At 41.1% G+C, this 27,722-nt stretch overlaps 1 protein-coding gene across 2 annotated transcripts in view; it reads right to left on the bottom strand.

Annotated features, from left to right (window-relative positions):
• The window catches only part of lingo2b (leucine rich repeat and Ig domain containing 2b), a 31,207-nt gene extending 9,780 nt beyond the window's left edge, over positions 1-21,427 (bottom strand). Inside the window, exon 1 of one of the 2 annotated variants that reach the window (XM_070979768.1) lies at positions 21,093-21,427. The gene's annotated coding sequence lies outside the window, so the exon portion shown is untranslated. The remainder of the gene's footprint in view (positions 1-21,092) is intronic. The other variant, XM_070979767.1, reaches the window with a different exon arrangement.
• Between the last annotated feature and the right edge of the window lie 6,295 nt (positions 21,428-27,722).

Here is a 27,722-nt window from a genome sequence, read left to right as displayed (position 1 = left end):
ATTCACCACAAATACTAACAAGCTAAATGCATTTTCTATTCTGGGAATGTGGCACTCTGCACACCCACTGACCACCCTGCAGAGTGCAAAATGTCAGCAGAGTTTTCAGGATGCTGTTGGGATTCGGAAGTTGAACCGTGTTCTTCTTGGCTAATTAGCGCTTGTGCATTCAAACTCTGCCAATTAAACAGCTCCTTTCTGCACCACTGGCCATGTTTCCTCTGAAGCAGTGCCTTGTTGAGCCATCAACAGCGTATGCTGTCTTCCACCATGTGGCTTGTTGTACGTCTGCTGTGTTGTGGGCTCATGAGGGATGTTGCTTTACCCTGCAGTCTCTGGATTTAGAAAAGTCCAGTTAATACTTAGTATTTGTTCATACTGATAGAAAGAGGGAGGGACAGCATAGTGCTTCTAAACTACAGCCTGCAGAACTGTAACAAAACGCACAAACACTATGGAACAGAGCCTCCATGGAAATGTGGCATGTGGAAATGAATAATGTGAATGTTACACTCCTCCACTAGCTCAACAATGTCATGACAGCATGTGCCATTTTTTCCTGGTTGTAGCACTAAATCCTCTCTCACATATGCTGCACGCGAAACAGATGCGATGGCATATTTACATGTCGGTCTCATGTCTGAATAAGCACCATGGTCAGGTCATGAAAGCTAGATCGGACCCAGTAACATTTCCTTAACACTTCCGACATGGCACAAGTCTGGAATAAACAACGTCAGATTAATTTAAAGGCTGCATCAGGACAAGGTTTAATATGAACACAGAGAAAATTAAAGGCGCATCGTGTTTGCCTCATTAAGATCAAAGTAAATAACAAAAACACGACACAGCAGCAAATATAATCAGGCTTTTTATGCTTTCCACATGCATGCATGCAAAATGCTTCATATAGAAGTTGTGAGCTAAGAGTTTCAACTTAAAGATGCACTGATGTTTTCTTTTATATTAGCAAAGGGTTAAATGACTATGTATAATGTGAATGGTGTCAAACCTACAGGGAATTATCACCCAGCTCTCCATTTCCTCTCAGCTCTACAGCGCTTTGAAGTCTTCTGGTCATTCTTTTTGGTTTTGTGGCCTGCAACTTTAAGTTAAATTATTCTTAATTAATCCCTGTAGGCAAATTCGCTCTCTGCATTTAACCCATCCAATGTAATAGGAGCAGTGGGCAGCTACTGAGCAGTGCCTGAGAACCAACTCCAGCTCTAAGGCAGTGTCTCGGTCAAGGCACTTTATCTGTGTTGCATTCAGATGTAGCAGGCAGTAGTTTTCAGTAAAAAATAGCTGTACAAACCTGCTGTAACACTACCTGTCCAGCACCAAATGTTATTGTTAGCGACTAGCTGGTGAACATTTCACAGATGAAGAGCCAGATATTTCCACCAGTAGATAGTGGCAACTAAAACAGAGCTAACAGAACACATTTTCAAGTAGTTGCAATTACGACTCAAATTAATATCAGTGATGCTCTTCTCTATGTGTAAATGATCCCCAATTTACAAGGTGATAATATGTTGATGTGTTTACAGCTTGTCACTCAGCTCCCAAGTGGCCAAAAAAATCAATTAAAACAGATTTAATCTCTTTTCATTTTATGTTCTTGATCATCATTAATTAAGGCTTCAACAGCAAAACATCTTTTTAAATCCATCGCCAATGCAGCCTTTGACAGAACAGACAACACAGACCAAAGTACCAAATCTGCTACAAGCATTGTCCTCATGTCTGAATGACGCCATGAAAAACATTTATGTAATGGGCACCTGTGTCTAGATGACAAAACGTAGTTACTCTCTGCTTTTGGTGACAAAATCTTGAGCTAAGTTTTTGCAGTACAGTATGAATAAAGAGCTTTAATTGACAATTTCATAAGGCATTAGGCCTGCACTTTAAGTGCTACTAAGCCATTAATAACTTACAACCCATTATAATCCTTCCTCATGAATCAATGAACTAGTTAAATAGCTAATCGATTAGCTGCTTGTCAAATGATTCCACTTGATTCCCCCCCTCCCAAAAAAAACATTAATGAGCAAATTTGTAGCTAATGGTACCAAAAAATTGTGCATCAGCATTCATAATTCATTGTACATTTATCCTTCATGCCACTTTATATTCTGCCATCACACCGTTGTCATTGAAGGACAGTCACACAGTAATCATATTGTGTGAAATGACTGCTTGAAAAGATGCAATTGCTTCATTTCAATGGCTGCTTAGGTTTCCTGCAAAAGGAATTATCTGGTTGTCGCCTGGCATTACGTTTCCGTACCTATCCCGGCAAGTGTTTTGTGGAATAGAAGATTCTTCTCATCCTCCGTCTCTTGTTGTTGCTTATAAATCAGAGTGTTACTTGAAGGACACTCACCATATTAGGTTTCTGTCTAATTTTAGTCTCGGGAGGTAGAACTCATCCATTTTTCATGGTATATGCATACCACCACTGACTCATAGGCCCCTTCCCCATTCATGAAAATGAGATTTGTCTTAGCATATTACACCAGGTATTCCTGCGCCCGTTCCAATAATATTATCTTCTGAAAACAAGTTCCACGTAATGGGTTTCAAAACTGCATTAGCGCTTAGTTCCAAGTTTCAGCAATTTGTAGGAATGCCATCCAAGGCTTACTGCAGCTGGGGTAGGGGTTAGGATTATCTTCTGTTAAGCTTGTGTGAAATCCTAACAACCATATCAAAAACACAGACATAGCCCACAATACGACATATGATTTCCTTTTTCAACAGGCGATGGGACTCCAGTGGCTACCTTCAAAACTTTGCCTCTTTCAATTTCAGATGATGCCAAACCACAACGGCAAAGAGGCATCGCCACTCTAAAAGGTCAGGTGTTAACTTACCTCGATCTCTTACCTCTAAAAATAAAAGGGGAAAAGCAACCCGCTGATGTTAGACGGTCTCTCGTTGTCAACATTTTTATGTATGCCACAAGACACAGGGGAGGCATTTGTACTGTCCTAGTAGGGGCCTGTTGCAATTATATGGTACCCGTATCGATCCCAAGTATTGATTAAAGTCCGTCCTTGATTTTAAGATTCAACAGATGCTTCTCTGGATTTAAGAGGAAATGAGGACAATGGAAAATACTCTCATTTGAAAACAGGAAGGAACTTCATAAATAAGGCAATTTTATTTGCTTTACAAAGTGAAGCATAAATGACAGCATCTTGCATCTGTGTTCATAAGAACTGCAGCTTTGATAAGAACCAGCAAGAACAAGTGGATTAGATTACGGAGAATAATAACGAGCAACTATGATGTAATAACCTTTTTTTAAAATTAACTTTAAATTAAGAGATGGTATTTAAAAGAATCAAGTTTAATCCACCGTAGCACTAATCGTGTTGATACAATACAATGTCTAAAGTTATTAATGATGAAAGCTTGTGTGCTGGACTGTGTTGGTCAGCTGGTGGGTGGATTTTTGTTGCATCTGGACAACACTCAAGCTACCTGTTTCCCCTTGTTTTCAGAATTTAGCTTAGCCAAGCTCACTAGCTGCTGGCTGTAGCTTCATATCCGACAGAGAGACACTTGGCAAGGAAGTGAACAACCTCTTTTGACAAAACTGTGAACTATTCCTTTAATTGGGTTCGTTTCCACCTCTGCTTCCTTTAGGCAAATACATTTATAGGCCTTTTTTCTCTCCCAGCTTCAGGCCTTTGGTCAAAAAAGATCTAATCACTAATCTCTGTGAATGAGACGGCCAGAGTTAACAATACTGTAGTTGTATCAAGATGCAAACAATTAATTGATGAACTATTCTGATTTTGAACTCATTTGCAGATTCAAAACTTCTGGGTCACTGCATACTTCATTTCCATCATTTCCTCTTAAAAGTAATTTTTTTTGCTGAGTAACATTATACGTGGGTACGTTAATAGCAGCTTAAAAATGAGTCATTTCCTGTTAGGTGCCAAACGATTCATGATAATAATATGTCGTCATTGCAGGTTTTTTGTTTTTTTTGTCTTAGAACTTAACCTCCTCTCATTTCCTGGAAGTCTCCTCCACTTATAAGCTGAGTCAGCATGGGACCTGGTATTTCTGTGTATTCATCTCCACATTGCGAGGAAGTAATTTTGCCTGTTAGCAATTATTAATAACAAGAATCTGATGAAAGCCTGAATGCTGGGTGGATCTCTTGAGCGACTCATTTTTCAGACAGATGTTTGAACTCATGTGGACATTTTGTGCCAGAGCCGCAGTGTGTTCATACTGGCTTCAGATCAGTTTGAATTTGGACAGGGAGTGAGAGAGAAAAGCTTATTTTTAAAGAACATTTTGTGAATGAAATCTTTTTTTGAGTGTATTTTTGAGTTATTGTTTTTTAAATCATATCTGAAGTAATCATGTGTTCGTAATATCTGAGTGTTTGGTTTATTCCAACCTGACATCATCTTTGAAAACTGAATCAGTTTTTCCACTTAAAAAAGTACTTTAACCCTAAAATAGGTTCAAGAAACTTTTTTTAAAGTTTTGAAATCCCACAGAAGCCCATTTTCCACCATCAGTCATGATTTCTATTTGCCTGAGGAACAAGATATCTTTTCACTCCGCTACCAGTCATCACACGAATAAGTTTTTGGCCGAGAATCAAAAGATACTTACAAGAAAGCACACAGAGCAGCAGTAAATATTGGCTGTGCTAATGTCAGTGTGCACTGGAAGCATGAACTTTCTCCCAGAACCTCCTATCATTTTCCTAGAGAGCCGTTTAGTTAGCGTCATCTCTTTTTACATCAGACCGTCAGCGAGGGATTAGGCAGTCCTCACTGGCACTGAATAACATGGGAGGATTAGCACTTTCGCCCGTCACCAAATCATTCTGACGGATTAGCAATCTCCACTGTCACTGCCGAGAATTCACTCTAGCTCCAAACAAATTCAAGTCGGTGTGACAGCCAAGGTGACACTGGAGTCTGAAACCCTCAGCATGGTCAATGTTAGCATGACGGATGGTTAGTGGGAGCATCAGCAGTCGGTGCAATGCCACTTATTCCCACGGCCCAGTTTCTCCCACCTGTTCCATGAAGACCCACCCCTACTCCACCTCTGACTGGCTCCAGGCCATTGAATCCTAACCCTAACCAAGCAACAAACACTAGCCAACCAGAGGGAGATTGGGTGGCTAAATTTAAACATTAACTGGATTAATATTTTGCCATAATTGGTAATGTTACGCTCATGGCTAATGTCGACAAGCCCTTTGATTGGTTGGTAGACCAGAAAAGCGTCCAATGCGAATGCTCTGGATTTAAAGTCAATTCACCATTCTGAGTATTCACATTGGACTGCATGATAAATGAAGTCCAATTTACCATAAGGACTTTTTGGAAAATCCTACTCAATTTGCTTTAAATCAAAACAGAAAATTATCATAACGCTGTATATCTGTGAGGGTAAGTGTAACTCACTGATTGCTTTTCAAATTCACTACCTGAATCTATCAGTTGTGACACAAATGCTCCCTCAGTGAATTTCATCATTCTCCAAACCCCCTAAACTACTCTGCTCCTGTATTTTAAGCAGCTCAACCAGATTGACAACTAGGCAAAGCAGCAACTTCCTCAGGGGCCCCAAATGACCCCAGCTTCAACTTGTTTCACCTCGTTGATTAATTCCAAAATGGCCTGGAAACTTGTACTAGTTAAATACAATATTGACTAAAGTGGGTCCTGCATTATTAATTAAGGAAGGGCCCTGTGTCAAAATCTTTATGCTGAATCGCATCACTTCAAACTAACACATAGACCAGATAAGGTCATTTAGTACTCTTTCTTTGTTTCTTGGTCTCTTACTGTATTCGATGGAAACTTGGAAGTGACAGGTGACGGGGGGATTTATGGGAGCCCGACAAAACATTTTTGCCCTGGAGCCCCTAACAGGTTAATCCCACCATAGCTCTGCACAACACATTTCACTCCAACGAGCTTAAAAGCTTTGTTCTCAAGCCAATAAACAAAGAGCCAAATCAGTTTTTTATTTATATATTTTGCAAGGTGATTGCTTCTCAGGTTACCTCTTTACTGGATGTTTCTATTTGCCACATTTTTACAGAGGTTTGCTTGATCTCTGTCAGAAAGCACAGCTTGTTAAATGGCCACCAGTTTTAATGATTATTCCAGCATGCTTTGTCTGTCATTTTGGCATTGCATTCTTCTCATTGTTCATTGTTTCTCCTCAATACTCTGCAAAGTTTAAACAAAAAACTATTTAGAAGGGCAAAAAGGTTTAGGCAAAAACATCATCTAGATGTATTCTGATGTGCAACACAAATTAACACAGTAGAGACTCTGCAGAGACAAACTCACTCATTAACTTTTGTATTAATAAAAGATCTTTAAAAAGCAGTATTTTCTTCTCTTGGTGATTCTTTCCACCACAGCATCTTTGCAGTTACAAACAAAATGTGCTGCCATAGTTGCTGAATTCACCCAAACGTGAGCCAGAAGTTAAAAGTGAACTGATCCAAGCTGAATGCTAAACTTCATGTCGAGCTGTAGAAGCTCCAACTCTGAGTCCTGTAATATTTGCTATCAGAAAAGCAACAGGACTTCACAAAATGCCACCTAACACCTGTTGGAAATTTTCATTTTGCACCTTTTAAGTGTTGTTCCAATTTTTGTTTTCTCTCTGAAATTGTCCATTATTCCCACTTCCTGCAGCAATTGATCAGCTGTGTAGGTAAGCAGGGCTCTGTCAATTTTTCTATGTATAAAGAGTGCAAACCTGAATAGCTTCAAAGAAAGATTGTCTGAAAGTATGCACCAAATCATTGACACAACGAGCCTCTTATGCTTTTCATCCTGCCTTTAAGTGACATCACTCGGACTCACTCTAAACACTGGCCTTTAAACATGGTTGGAAGGCACATGATACAAACTTGCTGGTTTTGAACATACTCTGGCCTTTAGGGTCAGGATCTTTAGTCTATGCAGTATGCCAGTTTATACATGCCACATGACAGACATTAAGTATTGTATGATTTAACCAATAAAATGGTCAAAAATGTATTTGTTTGTTCCCGTTTTAACTAAATTTAATGAAACTGAATGTTGTTTTAACTGATCAATTTTTTACATTTTGTATCTTTGTATTGAGTCATTTTAAACTGTCATTCGACATCATTGTAAATGAGGGCCAGCCAGTTTATTATTATGCCATTCCAAAATGTTCTGTATCTCTTCTTTAGGTGCAACTGCTAATAAAGCATTGACTGCAATGTACGTTTGTGTGTTTCTAACTACAACTGTGACAGAAGCCTGAGGCTCACTGTGACTGAGAAGATGTGATTTGTTTACGGCAAAATGTCCACAGACTTAATGTAACAACATCACATTAGTGTGTGTGAGCTCACTGGACGCTTTCACCGGATATTACCTGCCTTTTACACCTGCCGCATAATTGGCTGCCTGCAAACATAGCTGGCGCATGTAAACCCTTGTGGGACTGGAGCTGGTTTGGACCAGTTAAATGCTCACTAAAAGACCTGAAATCCCAGGTTAACTCAAATTCACATGCATGCATAAATATTCCAAAACATTACAGTATGCATACTCTGATACCCACTTGAAAGCCTTGTGACTAAGTGAGAAGGAAAATTTCTACCACTGCACGATGACTTGAGTTCCTACTGTCTTTGCTGAAAGAAGTGTGGCTTTTATTTCAGTATATGCTCTAACAGTGTTTCCCCCATGTAGCCATCTAAATGACTGGTATGCTAAAAATCAAATCTCCTGAGGAAGCTAGTTTAAAGACCCTCCGTCTGAGGAAGTAGCACAGAGAATCATTTAGCTCGACTTCTTTTTTGCAAAGTGAAACCATGCATTTTTATCCATCTGCAGACTCTGTCTTTGTGCAGCAGCTAAGCTGTCCTAACATTATGAATCTGTACCTTTCAAGAAAACCAAGCATATGCCAGAAAATCAATACAGAGAAGCTGAGGACGAAGGGGCCTCTGTAGCAAAGCCCGTGTCTTACACAGGATAGAGAACTACTGGTGGCACGCATCCATTAGCACCTCATCTATTTTCTATCAATGAAACAGAGGAGCAGGGTAAATAGTGGCAGCTGCTCCAGCATCCAGAGACATTTCTAAGCAATTGATGCCACCTTTTTCTCGTCTTATCTCAAATCTGGACCTTAATACCTTTGTGAAACAGCTTGTTTTTATTACCAAGGGTCCAATTCAGATCACTATTCCAATTCAGCAGGTGTTTTTAGGCAAGAAGACATATACTGTACAGAAGGCTTAAAAAAAAATAATAATAATAAAAAAAAAATTGTCATTCAGATTTGAATTTTAGAAAATTGAGCCTCTGTCCCATTTTATTCCCTTTTGTTGCTGATGCATGCCTTAAGAGAAAGCACTGTACCTAACAATGTACACCTTTCATTCAGGTGTTTGTAATGGCTGGTGGCAAAAGGAGCGCCTATATTGGAAAGCAGCACAATAGAGATAAATTAAGAATTGATTGTCCTCATTTCCCTGCTGTTTGTGGCTAAATACTTATTCAGGATTTTCAGAAAGCCGAAAATTTAAGGCAGTCTTTTTTTGGATGACAGCAAGGAAATAACACAGGGAGAGATATTGATTTTGGAGAGATGAGTGCCTTTGCAAACTATTATCCAAATATGTCAGTGATTGAGGTTTTGTCCAGGTGGAAATTGTTGAGTGCACTTAGCACATGTCTTGGCAACCTGAGTGCACCCAGCTTGTTCCCTCTCCTTTAATGACCCATTAAAACTGACAGCCGGAAACATTACAACCACTTAGTCGCTCTCAGAAATAGTATTCTTACTTCTCACAGACTGATCAGCAACAAATTGACTCATTCATTTCCTTCAAGTTTTTGTAGCTCAACATGTCCTATTTGGTGAATGGCATCAGCTCAGTATACAGATTTCTTCTGCTCAGCCACAAACTGTTGCCTCTATAGACCACAATCCAGTGCAGCCACTAGATATTTCTAATCCCGGACATGAGGCTGACTGTTTCCTGTGTAGGGATATTTTGCTGTCTTTGTATTTAAATGTTGTGTTCATGTAAAACCCAGCTGAATGCTCTTATGGGAGAAGTCAGAAGGCATTCTGTGAAATGAACATAGACCCTACCTGCTGTATGAAGTATGAAGTAGACAAGGCAGTTGGAAGGAATGTGGGTACAACAAAACGGTAAATTACAGCAGTGTGTCACAACAGAAATCCCTTAATGCACTTAACAATGGAGTAATGACGTTCTGTGCGACGCTGCAAATGTCTGAGGGTGGAATTTAGAAGCAATTCTCTCCTGAAAACTCTGAATTTGGGAAAATTTAAGCGAAGGAACAGACTTAAGTAAAATACTCCAGCAATCATCCTTCCTCTAATTAGTCCCATGGCGGAGTACTGAGCAAACTGTGTCTCCAAATAGAGATGGGGCTGTTCCCGACAACACCCAAAATAATCAGCTCAGTTTATGAAGTTACTGGCATCAGCATTTCGTAGTTGAGTGCCTTAATACATTCTGTAATGTCGTCTATGTACTAATATACCACTGAACATTTGGGATTTTAAACTTACAGTCCGGTAGATTTTCACATCAAACCCTATTTTTGACACAATTTATAGCTGCTGTTTATCCTGCTAGCCATTAAATGTATTTACACCCAGTAGTTACCTCTCAAAGTAGGCTGCATTGTCAGTGGCAGAGTTTCCCTTTCCTGCGCTGGAGTCACAGAATTTTCTAAATAACACATAACATTTTCCTCATTGCTGGCAACTGAAATGGCAGACAACTAGGGAAAAGGAAATAAACCCTCTGAAAGACCTTTCCTTCCTCATTTCAAGCTGAACTTTGGAACATGTATTATTAAGCGTTCCCACCAGTAACCACAGGTTTCACTAAATCAACCACAACTGAGATCTTGAGGATTATAACAAAATAAAAACTTCCATGCAGCTCCAAAATCACCAAATCACCGAAAATGAGGCAAGAGCAGCTTATTGCTTGTGCAAAGATAAATACACATGAGGGATAAAAAGCAATAATAGTAAAGAAAGAGAAGATTGTTGCACTAAGCAATAAAACGCTTGAGCAGTAAAGTACCTGTACATATGAATTCAATGAACACGTACAACAACTGCAAGTCATTAACAGCTAAGACTCTGTTTTCACCGCCTATTCAGTGCTGAGACTGCTCACACATTAAGAGTGCTGTGATTAAAACGCATCACACTAGAAGAGTGTACATCTAATCACATGGTTTTCACACGTTTACACGCTACAGTGGGGCGTGAGTGGCCTTCCCACCTGAAGTAACATTGACATTCACACCTTTACAGCTGATGTCAACCATTTCACTGTTCCTAAAGGGCAGCAAAAGCATTGCATTTTATTAATTATGGCCTTATTGCATTGCAGCCCAGCTAATATTTTAAGAAGTGGAAGGCGAAGTCATGGTGTTATTTTATATTGCCAAGTGACATTTGCACCTTGTTAAGAGTAACACATACTGCTTATAGCCTTTATGTCTCAGAGTATTTTGAAGTGTGAGCTGTCTATTCCTGTAAGCGAGTGACGCTGTCCCACTAACAGTGTGTGAAATAAGGGACGTCTTCTTCCGCAGTGGATCCATTTCCAACTCTGCTATGCTAATTAATCCCCGAAGCAGCTGACAAACACAGCGAGATGGCCTGCTTGCACATTTTGCAAGATTAGGGAAATGTAACACATTCAGGATGTTCTCTCGTCAAATTGTGAGTGTCCTAACCGCAGCTCTCCGTTCGCTATCCCACTCCGATGTGCGACACTCGCATTGCTCCGAAATATTTGATCTGCAAAAACCAGCTCTCACCAAACACTTTTTGCTCTTTGTGCACGTTTCAATAGTTGGGCACTTTCATTTCTTCCAGTGCGTTTCATCCAGAGGGACTGCAAGACTAGAGCACTGCAGCATTACAGCGAGTTAACTTATTTTGGCAAACAAGCACAAACATCAAATTACCCAAAAGTCGCAGAGCTTGCATTAATGCTGCACTCGGCTAGATGTTTGTGAATAAACTCTTATTATAAAATCTTTTCTCAGTGTAGATTTGCAACAGCCCATTAGCAAGAGTCTTCCTCTTCACTCTGAACTTCTGTTTAATTGTCTTTGAAACTGAATACTTGACTTTTATGTGTTCAATTGGATTTCTATTCTGGATTTTACAGACATTTCATTTTGGATGTACATCCTACCCAGGGAACATTTTTGCTTTAGTTTCCAGGTACTAAAGATAGATTTAATACTAGTCATTATTTTGATTGTCCCCTCCAACATCTTTGAAAACTAAAATGTGACTTTAGCACTTCAGCACTCCATGAAAATTTAGCTTTTGCTGACTTCCAGTAGTTTAAAGCTAAGGTAGGTCATATATTTTATGAGCACTTTCTTGTTATATTTGTTGAAATTCTCTTTACATCCTGACAGCGATCATGAATCAAATGCTCTGACAAATAAAACAAACAATCTGGTATATGGCTGTTGCAGGCTTGTAATAAAGCCCATCCAATCATTTCACTCAGCCTCGGCATCTGCCTACCTGTGCACACTCTGGCTGTGCAGTGAGTGCACAGGCAGAGTGTGAGGAGGCTTCCACAAGGCGAGGCAGATATATTGCTAAAGCTATAGAGAAGAAGCCACACAAGAATTGCAGAGAAAAAAAAGTTGACACAAAGAGGCTGGAGGTTGGATGTGGTTGGCAATGACAACGTCCTCTCGGGGAGTCAGGCTGTCGTCAGGCAGTGCACATTCATGTGTTTTGGGGGAGTGGCTTTGGAGGGAGCCATGAAGGGAGGAGATGGGATTTTTTCGGTTGGATACATTCAAAATCTTGCTCGCTCTTGCTGGTTTCTCCAACGTTATCAACCCCAGGTTTAACTTATCTCTTTGCTGCAGTGATGTGGAAGTGTGTCAGTGCACCACGACATCACTGTTGGCGTGAGATGTGAAATAGGCTTGAAACTTTCAATTGGAGAAGGCGGTGAAACTGCTTTTCGTTCTGGTGTTTAGTTACTCTTTAATGGATAAGTTCACCCACAATACCCCCTGAAAAAACACTGGTAGGCTCTAACAGACTTGGCTATAGTTTCAGTTCAATTTGCTGAGGTTTTGAGACGTCTGCTGCTGAGATTTCAGCCACCACTGCAATGCAATGGAGGTGAATGGAATTTGAATGAAATTGCTTTGACTGCTCCTTTGTCATCCTCCTGTCTGCCAGTCTTACACTGCGTTTTCTGCACAGTCAGATAAAGTGCAAATTGTTGATTATGAGTCACCTGCAGCATCTGCAGCGTCTTTAATGTATTCAGGACACATCAGTGCAAAGTTTTCTGCCACAAAAGTTCCAGAGTCGTGTTCCTCTCCCCATTGAACTGCGAAACCTTTTACTACATTACAGGTCACACTAACTGGCAGACACATGAGGAAACATGATACAAAACAGTGCTCTCGTGCGTCTCAATAGAGAAAGTCATAGACAATCTACCTACATAATTATATGAAACCTAAATTAACTCTTAGGTCATTACTTAGGGGAACCACAACAATGTCAGATGCTAAGAATGTTTTTTTTTTTGCTGCTTCTTGCCTGGAGTTGATTTATTTATTTTTTGCCATTGCTGCTTAATTTAGATAGTGACTGCTCAAGCGAGACGGGGGGGGGGGGGGGGGGGGGTGACATGCAGCACAATATCTTGGTGTACACATTTCACAACACCTGTACCTATGCATATAACATGCATGATGCCACCAAGATTAATATAGTCAAAAATGTATATACAAATCAAAAACTAAACCAAAATAATGAGAGAGGCAGATCTTCAGACGACCATCAGTTCAGATGCTCAGTGTGGCAGCGGCATAGAAGGACACAGCTCTTGCAGGGCATGCAGCGCTGATGCTGGCATCCCAAAAAGCCACTGAAGCTGTGGCTTTGGCTGTCAACCAGCCACACAGCCCCACGGCAAGGAGTGTGCTCTCAGGCAGAGGATCAGCCAGAGCGCTGGCGTCCACACAACAGAACAGCTGAGAGGCCACGGGCTCCACAACTGGAAACACGCGGGCTTCAATGGCCTTTGTGTTCTTTGAAGTGCTTTATAATGATGAGGGGGTGAGTGCATCAAGACTAGAGCTTGCTGGGCCAATCGTATTGACATGGTCGTTACTACAGTATAGCAGGTGTTCCCTGGGAGTGTTGCTGTGCTTCCTGCCTGGACAAACAACCTGTTTGTATCTGTGCTCACTGCTTTTATTTGTACTATTACAGAGCACTCCAGCAAAGCCATCATGCGTCCTGTCACACAGGTGAATGAAACCATATTGACCATCCTAGATTGGAACAATATTTGTTCTGAAATGTGCAACAGCAGGCAGTCTTGCTCCCTCTATCATACATGACAGGCAATCAGCCTTTGTTTTTATTACTGTCAGGAAATCAGAATGATTTGTGTTTGTCTATCACTTGGTGTCATTCATTACATGCTGGTAGGGCCAGAAAGCATGTTTTATTTTGCTAGTACTAAAAGTGTTATGTTGCATGATAATAACCATCTCGCAGATGTTGCCTTATCTTAACTTCGCAAGGCAATCGAACCCTTCAGCGAATAACAAGTGGTTTTAATTTATCTGAGTTGCAGCTGCAAACACATCAGAATTCAAGAGACCAAATACACCATAAAGATAAACAAGCAGAGAAGCAGAAACAAGCAACATTAGCCTCGCAGTTATTGCACACTTCATTTTGCTGTTGCAGTGAAAGAAGGCAAGACTCTGAATTTAGGACAGAAGAAGATCAGACTTGTCTTCACATTATGCTTTTACCTTCGACTGCTCTTGCTTTCATGTTCTGGACCAGCTTATTTTACGCCGTGCACTTTGAATGACATTCTAAATACTTCCCTGTTGACTTTTGACATCATTTCTACTCTGTTATCCAGTTCAGTAAGGTCTTTATAACCTCCCCTTGCTCTTTTTGGTCTTTTATTTTAGTTTAATAAACCCATCAGGGAATTCACTATTCTCTCTATTTGCTTCTATCGTTTTTACTGTATACTGTAGGTGACAAAAGTGAATTTGCAGTAGTGGAGATGGAGGGAGGAAGCGGGAGAGAGGTCGGGGAAGCTAATGATAGAATATGGGCCAGATGCAAGCAGAACTCCTGCAGATGCAGGGTTACGGGCCTCACTGTTGAAAATAAATACTAAAATGGAAAGAGATGAGGGTGAGGGCGGGAGGGCCGGCAGGTCCTCTGACATTCTGATACCAAATCTGGCTCTTGGCTTCTATCACATGAAATTCCTCCCCTCTCCAGTCTGCTGCGAAACCCAGTGAAACACAAATATCATGCAGGATAGAACCCTTTTTATGCGTGGGATCATAAAAAGTTTGCATTTTTGGGATAAAACACCTGCATCTCTAAACCAGCAACGTCCTTTCTCAACAGTTGTCTTAGCTAAGGTATTATTTCTTCACTGGGAAGTTGTATTAATAAAGACATTTAATACAGTAGGAGAAGCACATGCCTGATTACTGTGCAAATCACGTAAAAATGAAACATAGTATCCAATCTATGATGTTTATTTCCTGCTGTGCATTGTGTAGAGCAATGCATGCACACATTCAGAACACTGACATTTAATTTATATTTAAAAACCATCTTTGGATCATGTGGCTGGACTGTTATCTGTTAAAGTTGATTGCAGGGAAAGAGAAAACTTGACTGCTGGGCGAGCTACATTGACTTTCAGCAAGAGAGAGAGCGACACACTGTGCTGTCAATTCATAACCTTGTCTCAATAGAAACAATCTACTCTTTCAAGGCGATATAGAGACAATCAAGTCAGGCAGGAATTCTCAGCTCGTCTTCCCTGCATTGTTCTTGTCTCAATTGGAAAATGCATTTGCAGCCAATGTAAAATGGCCTGTTGTGATTGGACCATACTGCGTACATGACAGTAGCCAATTAAACATTGTCTCTTCCCTTTTTAGAAAAGGAAACGTTGAAACGTGAAAATAAAATCAATACAAAAAAAATTCTGGAGAGGTATTAAGCTTATTAGCCAACCACACTGTAGCAGACTGCAATGCTTAACTCATTAGCTAATACTGGCTGACAAAATCCTCAGCAAATGGAATTCCAAAATGAAAAAATTAAATATATTTTCAAACTACACTGCTGTGTTAATGATGTTGAAAAGGGCACCCAGCTCCTTTTACAGACTAAGCTCTTAAATAATCTAGAAATAGGCTTCTGAGGAACCACTAATGTCAAGCTTCCTCTGGGAATGCGATAATGCCAGGGATGCACGAGGAGTTCACACTAACCTGAGAACGACCAATATGCTAAAAGCCTCTTCCCCATTTTGCTGGCTTCTCTTACAGGAGCGAGTACTCCGGAGACCTGTCTGTTGCTTCGTTTTCTCGTTTCTGAATGGAAAGCATGTGTGCTATTATGTGCTCTTGACATTGCTAAGAGCTGAGCAGCTTTATATATAGCAGCAGGATTGACAGGCACTTGTAAACAATTTGACTTTTAGCACCTCAGAGGTGTTTTCAGTCGTCAGAGCAGCCAGAAGCTGCTTTCTCTAGTATGAGTGGCGCTGCGAGACAAAATATAAATGTACAGGGTTTACGCTGGCTTACATTAAGGCAGCAAATAACCTTATTAGTTATTAATGCCATGTGTAGCTGCAATGGGTCAAGAATATACAGAGCAGTGTGCTCTTACAGATGCAACACATGACATTTCAATGTGAACACACTGATGAATCAGGCAGATGTGTGTGACAATACGTCAGATCTCTAAATCAGTTTTTACAGTTTATTTGACAAAAAATTCTACTATTTAAAAATGCTGCACGTACTGTAGCACATTTATAACAAAGGAAGTGATGCAGTTCTTCCTCTGTTTGCAAAACAGCATCCCTTCGACCATGATATGGATTCATGTTCAGCTGTGTTCCTGCATGTGTGTGACAGTAATCTGTGTGTGTGCGTGTGTGTGCATGTACAGGAAGTTACACCAGTACAGTATACTGATTTTCTGATGAAGGGCTCCAGTGCTTCAGCCTGTCATTAGGAATCAGCTTCTTATTGTTGTCTTCAGTAATGGATACGATGAACTTTGATTTATCACATATATTTTCTAACGGATCAATACAGCGCTAGTTATCTGTGGGAGGACTGCAGCCCCCATTGATTTTTTAATGTTTCAGCTGGATTACATAACCATGAATATGGTATATGATTGTTATGATTATTATGATGATCTTTATGGTTCTAATTATGGTAATGGATAGGTCTAGTATTGTGGTTATTGCATTGTTTATTATTGTAATTATCACTGTGGTTATGTTTGACTATTCAAATGCTTTCAGCAGCATTCCTGCTTCCACGCTGCCAAAAGCGGTTTCCTTCTTTCTTCTCGAGGAAATTCATGTGACTTTCATTTCCAGCAACGTCCTCCTTCACATTAATTTTTGATATTGAATATCTTGTGGAAAATAATAGCTGTTGGCAGCTTTTAGACGATTTCGGCTCTGCTGTTGAAAAACCCCATGTGGGTCGAGCTCAGTGTGTATTTGTGTGGCACGGAAAGAGCAAGGGAGGGTGTGCAGGAGGAGGTGCAACATACCTGAGCAAAAAATAGGCTCTTTGAGCGTTGGAGCATAATTCTGCTCTTGTGAATTTCCCACGCACGACTGTTACATTTTAATCATGCACTGGAGACGGGGGAACCTTGAGTTTGTTGAAACTGACGCCTACAGAAACCAGCATCTGCAATGCTAATCACACTCCAGCAAAGGGCCCCACAGACCAGCCTTGTCTTCCCTGTCAAACTAAAAATTGGTCTCCAATAACAACCGAGCACTCCACAGCTTGCTGCATTGCTAATGTGCGGCATGGCTACATCTGGAGAGAGCCTCCACTGTCCTCTCACTTTTAGCCAAATCTGTATGCAGAATAAGAGCATGGAGATTAAGCAGACTGACTGCGTTTTCCTCCCGTGCTCATGCATCAGCGTTGGTTCTATTTTTGCTCCTCTGTGATGTTAGGTGTGTGTCCTACATGTACATTCCTGGTGCTTTTATCTTATCTTGGCGCCACCTCCTTTGCATAACAGCTAAGTGAAGCTAAAACTGCATTCACAAACATTTCTTACGGAGATTGCGTTTTTTTTTTTTTTTTTTTTTTTTTTCTGTTTTGGCAGAGCACCTGGTATCAGAAACCTGAGATGCACACTGTGTTTGTGACCATTTTGAGAATGCTCTCAGGGAGCTCTTCACGCCACCTAAAAAGCAGTTCCAGTTGAAGAATGTTTTCATCCCTCCAATTTGAAGCACTTTATCACGTCTTTGTAATTCAGCACTTGGAGAACTTTTCTCACAGCTTCTTCCTTTTCTTAAGAGACCCACGAGCTACATAAAAATCCTCCTCCATACTGCACCTCACAGGCTGTCTTGGGAGCTGAGATGTATGCATCCAGTGTAGCTTTTAATTCTACTATGATTCAATCCTTTTTGGGAAAATAGACATCATATTTCTGTTTTTTTAAATTCCACCACAGTGCACCGATCTCGCTGCTCTTTGTAAATCTGACTCTTCGGGGGTGATCACAACATTTTGTAGAGAGCATCCTTTGCAATGAAATGAAGCTTTTTATCTAATGCTATGCACTTGGCATTGCTCTGCTCTGGACGACCTGCAACAAGTAAGTACAATGAAAAACAACTTGGACGCACAATGAAAGTAGTGGATCATTCGCTGCTTTAAGACCTGATGACCCAAAAGTCTAGTTACAGCAACCTACACAGGAGCCTCCGGGAAAGCTGAATTAATGATATTCTCTGAAGGAATGTGGCTGAATCTGAATACAACACACAGTAAAGCACACAAAATCAACAGTCTACATGTATTTGTTGAAGCCTAAGGGGAAAACAAAAAAACGCTTTTCTTTTTTCCAAGACTAAACCGTTTCCACATGTTTCAGCCCCAAATCACATATTCTTGACCTTACTGTAGAACAGCCCAATGTGACTTGAATCTTGCTCAGCCTTGGTAATCCATTACACGGTACATTCACATGTAATGTAGCGAATGCAATTAAAAGCATGACACATTTTTGGTCTGATTCAGATTTCGGATGCTGGTGGGATGCTCCAACATCTGGGATATGAGAGGTGGCTGCTGAACAGCATTCCATTCATAAGTAACGCTGCAAAAAAATTAAACTCAGATGATAATTATTAAAGCAATTAAAGCTGTGTGTGAATTTGCCAACTCCTTGCATTAATAATGGAGGTGTTCAGCAGCCAGCTGTTTTATTGTTGTCGTAACAGTTGATTGCAGAATGACTTAAATGCACCCACTAACAGCCGAAGAACAGAGACCCTCAAATTAAGAAAATAAATAAATGAACACACAGCTCCAGTTGGTCTGAGGACAAATATGTTTACGCTCTAATTTAACTAATTCCTGTTCATTCTTACTTTATCAAGCACAGTAAAATACTACCATACTACTGCTTTGTAGTCCTCAGCAACATGTCAGTGCAACACACCTTGTATTATCATCTTATCCTGAAATCACACCACATAAGAACGACCATAGGTACAAGTTGAGACCATGTGTAACAATTTTCAGGTGGTAAAAATTCCTCATGTGCATAAAATACATGTGGCAACAGGAAAAACATGAATTATGAACTACTTTAATTTAATATGCTTAACTTTTGTGCAGGTCATCAAGAGAATATTAGTCAATTTCTGCCTCTTGTCCAAACTGGCATCACCACGGATGAAATACCTGCAGTGTGGTGAGGGGAGTCATTATCTTTAGGTCACACTTGTTGCTGCAGCATGTGACATTTGTCTTTTTATGACTGAACAATTGGATTGACTTGAAATTTGGCCTGCTTACAGTTTGCTGTGGGTGTGTCATATGGATGTGGGCAGAAGTGAGCTGTCAGGTGGCTTTTCAGTCGAACAGCAACGGAGCATTTTTGTCCAAACAATACCAATAAAGGTAATCAGTAGATGCAGTCAGAGCTAAACACTCAGCCGAACATTGGCATTGCTTTTTCACACTATTGGCACCGTGTGAGGGAAATAAAAGCACCAACTCATTAGTCTGATAAATGCAGGGGTTTGAACCTGACCAGTGAGGCTGTGGAGGTCAAGATTTTGGTCATAGTGACTATGACTAATGAAGGCCACATCAACTAAGTGCTAAAAAAGTCAACTAAAAATGTTCTCAGGCGGCTTCAAACATGTCAACACTTTGTTGCACTTGATAATAACCGTGAAACCTTCCTATACGACACAGCCCTGCGAGTTACTTCCGAATGAAGGGAGAAGGTGGCGTGAGGAAAAAGGAGAGGAAGCCTGCGAAGGGAGCACAGCACGGGGAAGGAGAAAAACAAACAAAAGGAGGTGGAGTGGAGGGATGGGGGGGCAGTCCCACCTTCCCCTCTTGCCTCCATTATCTCCTCTTCCCATCCCCCTCTCACCCTTAACGAGGGATAGTTTTCTCCTCGCCTCTCATCTCTTCTCCTCCCCTCCGCTCCTCACCGTCTCCGGGGACCAAACACACCCCTGACCGGTTGCCATGGAAACGCCTCACACACTCTCCCTCTCGCAGACACGCTCTCTCTCTCTCTCTCTCTCTCCCTCCCTCCCTCCCTCTCTCTGTGTTGCAGCGGTAACGCCTGTATCCTCTCTCTCCTCCATTAGCATCCCTCTTGCTTGGAGACAGCAGAGGCGGCAGCTGACGTACGGCTCAGTCCCCGCGCCTGAATCCATTTGTCACAAGAGAGAGAGAGAAAAAAAAAACTTCTAAAAACCTACTTTTATATTCTGGATGTATGGGCACAAGATGTAGGAATTTGGTCAGTGTGATAAATTATTTGACACGGCTCACCAAACTGTTGTTCCTGAACGCCCCCTTTTATGTTTGGATGTGCCTGACAAATGCATTTCTGGCCATTTCCCCTGAACTTTGCTCTCTATCATAAAGATAAGAACAAGCAGATTAAATTTGCACACAATTACCGTAGCCATGCCATACTCAATTAATGCCCACGGAAGTCAGACAAGAGACAGTGGCGGAGTCCCTCAGCTGAAGCATAACTCATTTATAATTCAGTCCTATTTCTCATACTTAAGCTCAGGATAGAAGTGTCTAAAGTGAGGGTTTTTTGCAAGCACTCATCCGCATGAAAGGATATATCTACACTATACCTCACCCCCGCAGGCTTTTAGAGATCCTGGTCCACTCTGGGGGGTGGGGGTACACAAAAAAGGACTGTGTTCCTCTGCTGCAAGGCCACTTTGACTCACAGCAGAGCACCAGCCGCCAACTTCATACAGTGCATGTGTCATCCCCGCTGTGCAGCTCAGGGAGCGTTTTATCCACCTTGTGAAGTGTGTTGGTGTCATCATGTCAGCCAGTGTACAGATGCAATCTCTTCCCTGCATGTAGTGGTAACAAAAAAAAAAAAAAAAAAAAAAAAGTCACATCCACAGGCGTCACCGAAGCATTCACCTGGACCAAGTCTGACACATTTTGAAATCTGAACATCACTTAATTGATTCCCTTGTTCATCCAACAATGCTGGGGGTGGGGGTGTGTGTGTGTGTGGGGGGGGGGTGTCGTCATCCACCCAAACTCACACAGTGAATGCAGCACATCATTTTCTTTCCCTCAACACCTTCAACTGAGCAGAGCCTTTATCTCCATTCATCACCACAGACGTCATGGGGAGCTCATCACTTCTCTTGTTTCATTTATTTCTTTATTTCATGAATTCCCTGCATCCTTCCCCAGAATGCTCACACCTCATGCCCAGATATGGACTACGCCTATAGTCTGCTGATGAAACCAAGTGCCAATATCTTTTCCTGCAAGTTAACAGTTAAAAGTGAGTCGTGCAAGCAAAGGCTGCCATGCACTCGGCAACAGATTGAAACCAAAGGAGCTCCAAACTGGAGTGTTACAGCTGATCAATGCTCAATAAAGTGTCATGAGTCTTACCTTTTACCTGCTCCTCCACATGCCAAAATCCACCTTCACGTTTTACATCACTGAGTGGGGAGTCCGAGGCACACACTGTGACTGACACACACTCACACACTTGCACAGACTGTGAATGCAATCCTCTCACTGAGTTGGTCTCACTCCACTCTGTCTTCCGTAGGAAACTAAGCCTACCTTTAAAAAAAAAAAAAAAAAAAAAAAGACAGAAAAAAGACAGAAAAATCCGTTTTTGTTTTTTTTAGGATTTTTTTTAAAATCTGGTTTTGTCTCCAGTAACCAAGCAGCTCATCCTTCCTGACGGCGGTTTAACGAGGCATTGGCACCGCGCTGGATGACGGCGGGTAGAGAGAGGTCAAGAGACACAGAGAGAGAGTGAGAGAGAGAGAGAGGGAGAGTGAGAAAGAGAGGGAGACAGAAGACAGAGAGAGCGAGAGAAAGAGAGAGAGGGAGAAATGCGTCAAGCCAGCAGCTGCAGCTTCAGCAAGGCTGAGGTGTTCTAAGCCTTCAGAGTAAAAGCATGAAAGGAAATTTATCATGATCTTGATAGAGAGAAAAAAAAAAGAATGAATAGAATAATAAAATAATATGAAATTATTCACTCATTTGTTGAATACGTTGAGACAGTAAAAGATGCATGAAACAGACCAATGTCCCATTTAATTAAAACTAATTTATTTTAGACAAAATAAATTAGTTAATAAATTGGGGGGGCGGGGGGGGGGGGGGGGGGCTGGAGCCTATCTCAGCTGTCAACGGGCGGGAGGCGGGGTACACCCTGGACCGGTAACCAGCCGATTGCAGGGCAACATGCAAAGACATACAACCATTCACACTCACACTCACACCTAGGGGCAATTTAGAGTCACCAATTAACCTGATGAGCATGTTTTTGGTCTGTGGGAGGAAGCCGGAGTACCCGGAGAGAACCCACGCATGCACAGGAAGAACATGCAAACTTCACACAGAAAGGCCCGACCCAGGAATCGAACCAGCAACCTTCTTGCTGTGAGGCACACGCACTACCTGCTGCACCAACGTGCATAATTTATTTTAGACATAATCACAAAATTTTGTAAAACAGTTGATCAACAGGATTTACGTACATGAACACGAAATTTCCTTGTGTGCATGAGACACGATTTTCAGACGAATGCATTTCAGTTGGAAGTATCTTCAATGAGTGCACCACTTTTCTTTGAGTGACTGAAACTACATTTATGAACCAGGCTGGAGCTGCAGGGAGGTGGTTGGGATGGATGGTGGGCTCCTGTCCCGCCTGTCGTCCCTTTGGTTAAGGATGGGGAAAAATCTTGATTTCAGTTAAATGTTAAGAAAAAAACAGTTAGTGAAATAGTCACAAAATGTATCTACACTACAGCCAGCACACTGAACTATTTTCTTAGAAAACTTTTCTGATCAACAGTAGCCCAGTGACACTGCCCCATCAGCATAAGCAACAAATTCTTATAGACTGAATAATAACAAATCCAGGACAATCCATGTGGAGACGTTTGAATGACACATCTTATGCATATTGAAGATTAAATGTATTTGCTGAAGAAAGCAGAATAAATAATGAAAGTGCTGCCAAACAAGACAAAGCTCCCCTGGATATGGAAGTGACAATACAAGATGAAACAACAGAAGTACTTTAAGGAACTGCCTCGAATCCAGATTCATGGGGACACAAATGATCGGTTCAAGAAGACAGGCTGCAGAGTTGAATGTGATGTCAAACTCCTGGGAAGAAGTAAAGGCAACTGGTGAGTTATGACTGGCAAATGTGGAAGACTAGCTGGTTGGAGGTCACAGGTAAAGAGTGGCAAGAGATGAAGGTAGCGAAGGTAATTAGCTGGGACTCAACAGCAGAGGTCTGCATTGGTCCCTCATCACTGCGATGGATTAGGTCCAAACTGTACTTAGCTTAACCAGGTCCAGGTAAGGTCTCATTCTATTGATGCTTGTCTTGGGTTTCTTTGCCAGTAAAACCCAAGCGGATCCCAGGGTCTCACTACCAGCTCTGATCATATCATGTCCATTTATTCATTTTTATTCATTTCAGTTTATTGCCTAACATATTTGACCTCTCATCATCTCAACTCATAGAATTAGAACTACAAACTTTCTGCTACGACCATTGTCGTGCTAAAAATTCACTCACCATAGGACATTAAACCTCTCGTGTCATCCCCAGATTCAACATATGGAGATGCAAAGAAAGAGAAGAAGACATGACATTGATGGTAAACACTCAGTCTTGTGTGTGTGTGTGTGTGTGTGTGTGTGTGTGTGTGTGTGTGTGTGTGTGTGTGTGTGTGTGTGTGTGTGTGTGTGGAATCAGATCAAAATGTCACATTAGCATCCCCTCAAAGGCTTCTCATAGACAACCAGCATTGATCAATTCTCCAATCAATCTCTGTTGAAAGAAACGTATCACTGTATCAGAGGTGGACAACGCTGACTTAAAGATAAGCTTATCCGGGTTTTAAGAACAGGTCGATATCTGACTCATATATCACCAAAACCCTGATCGAATCAAATCCTGCTCGAAAAAGGATTTGATTCCATGGTTGGATACAAAGAGCCGCAGACCTGTCCATTTAAACAGGCTGTATAACTGGAGTGTCCAGGGAAAACAAAATGCATAATAATACTAATAATATTTTTTGTAAAAAGAATTGACTTTTAACCTTTTATTTTGAAGGTTATAGGAAGTCCTGTGTCATATTCTGGGTGGCTTGCTGCTGGGATGGTGTCTATCCAGTCTTCCAAGTTAATCAGTCTGCTATTACCAGTAAGCAGCAGCTCACAGCATGTGGCGAACAATGAGAAGGGCCTATGGGATCTGTTGTGTTTCTACCTCCAGTTCCCCTTTTTTTTTGTCTTCCTCGCTCTGCTCTGTGTGACTTTTAATCCGAGATCAGCTTACGTCCATTCTTACCCTCCATCCTTGTTCCTCAAACACACCACACTTCCCCTTATCTTTGCCTTATTTTAATCTTCTGTGACATACTCTCCCCTGTAACTAAGTCACAGGGGACCCCTCCACTTGCATGTGACATAATGAAGATATAAGACGCGTGAGAGTGTTTTCATACATTTCTGTCCTTCTGAGGACCGAATGTCCTCCCAATGACAGCAAGGAATGAAAAAAATCTCCAAAATGAGAGCAGGTTTTGACATATATACAGGTTTGTTAGAGGAAAGGTGTTCAGACTGTGAGTGATTTAGGATGAGGGAGATGAGGATAGGAGGGAGTTATGTGTGGAAACTTTATGGCTTTATGAATCTAATTCGTGAGCATACAAAGAGGAGAAATAAAAGAGAGCAACTGGGGAAAAAGGAACATCAGAACACTCCTGCATTGTCTTTGCTTATGTTGCTTGCTAGCTTCCTGGTAATGTCTGGACTTGACTACTTGGGTCTTTCCTGCTGAAACCCAAATTCTAGCAGCTTCCTTTTAGCTATCTAAAATGAGACGGGTAAACTTATGCTTGTATAGGTCCTAGGAATCAAAGAGCAGTTACAATTTGCAACAACATTCAGCAACATACAGGCAGAAATCGATAGTATCTGAGGCAGGGATATAAATTTATTCACCAACAGTATTTGAGACCCGAATGCAATCGAGCCACAAGACATGTTGTGTTTGAAAGCGAGTCACAAACCTTACGTCTTGTTCATCCCATATATTTCGCTTGCAAAGAGTTTAATGAGAGGATGAACATCGCTCTCATGTCTGTCCATTAACATGAAGCAGAGCTAGGAGACACGAGGTTAGCTTGGCCTGAAGAGGATAAAAACACCTGCAAACTGTGCTTTTATGTGGCGTTTTACAAGATGTGTTGAACAGTGAGCTTCAGAGGGGCTGGCTGAGAGCCAGGCTGGCTGTCTTTTAAGCTAAACTAATCATCTCCTGATAGTAGCTTCACAGACAACATGAGAGAGGCATCCATCTATCTTCTCCTGTAACTCTCTCAAAAATGGCAAAATGTTGAACTGCATGTCTTCAGCATTGTCGGTCTCTTCACATGCATGTAAAAAAAATGCACTGGGGCTCACTGAAAAACAAGAAACTAACTGAAGGTAGTTTAAAGCAAAATGGGTTCACAAAAAAGTGCTGAATGCAATAATATTTAACTGTGTAATCAAGGTTGTATTTTACCTTTCAGGCGTGGGGCTGAGGGCAAAGTGTAGCCAATGGAAAGTCCTTGCAAGTACGGAAATACAACACTCTGTGTGTGTGTGTGTGTGTGTGTGTGTGTGTGTGTGTGTGTGTGTGTGTGTGTGTGTGTGTGTGTGTGTGTGTGTCGCTGCAGGAGAGGATGGCAGGAATATTGATTCCGCTGTCTTCATTAGCATGTACCTGTGGGGCTAATGTCTCTATGGGGTTCTGGCTAGACAAGCTAGCACTCCGTTTCTCTCCCTGTGGTGAGAGACTGGCTTGCCACTCCCCTCCTGTGCCGCCTGACACTTTGGACTGAGAGGGAGACTAAAATAGAAGCAGTAAAGACAGAACCAGAGACCAAAGAGGCACAGACACAGTTCTGGCATCTCTGACAACCATGCTGAGGAAGAAATAAAGCATAACCTAAAATGTCTGGAGCTATTCACACTTTTTATCGCTCTGTAATTCATTACACCGCCATTACTCATGATGTGAACATCAAACATTTCCCCTGCCAGTTTGATGCATCGTCTGCGTCTCGGCTTTTCTGTTGTACAGCAATTCTAATGACATTAGCTTGTGTTAAATTTACTGGGCTCGATAAAAACGTTTCATTTGATGGATTGAACATTAGTGAATTACCCCAATTAAAAAAAGGGAGCACAAAACAATCACATTAAATGAGAGGAATTAATCCCTCCATTAGCTTTTTCCCCAAAGACAAGCCTTTAATTTAACATAAAGTCCTTAAATGAGGTCCCAGGAGTTGAAATCAGAGAAAACTATTTATTGTCAAATGCTTGAACACTAGTAGCAAACATTTTCTCCATGTGTCCACGTACTGATGTGTCTCTAGGAGCAGGCATAGATCTCTGAAATACATACTGTAGATGTGCTGGTGGCCTGCAGTTCTGTCCTCTTGCCGTGCTGATGGACAGATATGTCCTTTTTTATTTTTGCCTCCAACAATTTCACCTACTAGCAGACAAAAAGGTCCTAGTTTCCTTTTCCAGACTGTACAGCCCTGGGATGCCTCTCAGAGCTTCTACTGTGACTGTACATCCCCAGTTTTGTTCATATTCTCTATGCTCTGAAGGGGATAAAACAGCGTTTATTTCCGTGTCATGCAAAAGTTTCTGACAATACATCATCTGGTAACACACAAACAAACACAAACAATTGATTCTGACATTAAATGTACCGTATATACTTCTATATGCTGACAAATAACACATCTCTGTAATTTCCAATCTATTGTGCACTGAATAGCAGAAAAAAGCAAAGAAATGCTACAAGTCTAAAATGCATCTTATAGGCTAAAGGCTTCATATATGAATTGTCGATTTTTTTAAATATCATGTTGTTCCCTGTAAAAAAAAAAAAAAAAAAAAAAAAAATGGCAATAAACCTCAGTTCATGTATGGTTAGCTTTAACATTAATTGTCTACCCTGTTGGCTAGTTTGCCTGCTGCACCAGGTGGAAATCGGCAGCCAATAATAGCTACAATAAAAACCTCAGAACTAATGTCAGCAGGGAAGTGACTAAATAACCAACCATTACCTCCATTTTCATCGCACAACCCATTTTTGCTCCTGACAAAGCAGCGAATGGTGTCAAAGTATTCCGCTCATGTCTACACAGTTGCAGACTCCTGCCAAAATGCAGAGGATATTTTCTTGACGGATGGTAAATAATAACAGAGGCAAGGCTATAATTATAATCGACTCACATTTTGACATTTTGGATTGATAAACAGGAAATATTATTTCACTGTAGTGATACCCTGAGTGATTAAAACATAGAGTACATGACATTTCAATTTTCGTTTTTCTAATCTCGCTCAAAAAGGTCAGATGAGGAGACTGTAAACTTAATTTGAGACTGACAGCTCTTTCATAAATGAGGAGCACACACTGCCAGATTTGGATGGCAGTAATTATGCCTTATGAAGTAAAAGTCACTTTTGCAATCATCGAATTTCTCCTAAATTAATACCTGTAATTATTAATATCTGTTGCAGCAGCCGCTCTGTACAGCAGGCTCATTTTTCGGGGGGATGGGCACGGGGGAAAACAACAAAAATCAAATGAAGCAGAGAAATGCGAGAATGTGAAAAGATGCATTGTCATATTTAAAATGAGTGCGCTTGAACTCTCAAATTATTGCATTATCATGTTGTATGCAAGCTTCATTCTCATTGTTTAGCATGTCAAGTGCAACAATTTATCACCATAGGTCAAAAATATATTTATTTTTTTGAAAAGACAAGGACACAGATGTTCAACATAATCCCTGAACGCTGAGAATTCCTGCTGGAAGTGCATCCCTTCTTACTCAGTCCCACTCAGCATGTTGAAGGTTTTCTATTTCTGTCCCAGAGCCAGAAAAAGACAAAAAATGAGTTCTTCTTGTGTAACTTAAAAAGCAAAGGAAGCGATAACCCTGATCTAAAAGATTT

This window comes from Chaetodon trifascialis, chromosome 14 (assembly GCF_039877785.1).
Source record: "Chaetodon trifascialis isolate fChaTrf1 chromosome 14, fChaTrf1.hap1, whole genome shotgun sequence".
NCBI classification, from domain to species: domain Eukaryota; kingdom Metazoa; phylum Chordata; class Actinopteri; order Chaetodontiformes; family Chaetodontidae; genus Chaetodon; species Chaetodon trifascialis.
This window is presented reverse-complemented; position numbering and strand designations above follow the sequence as displayed.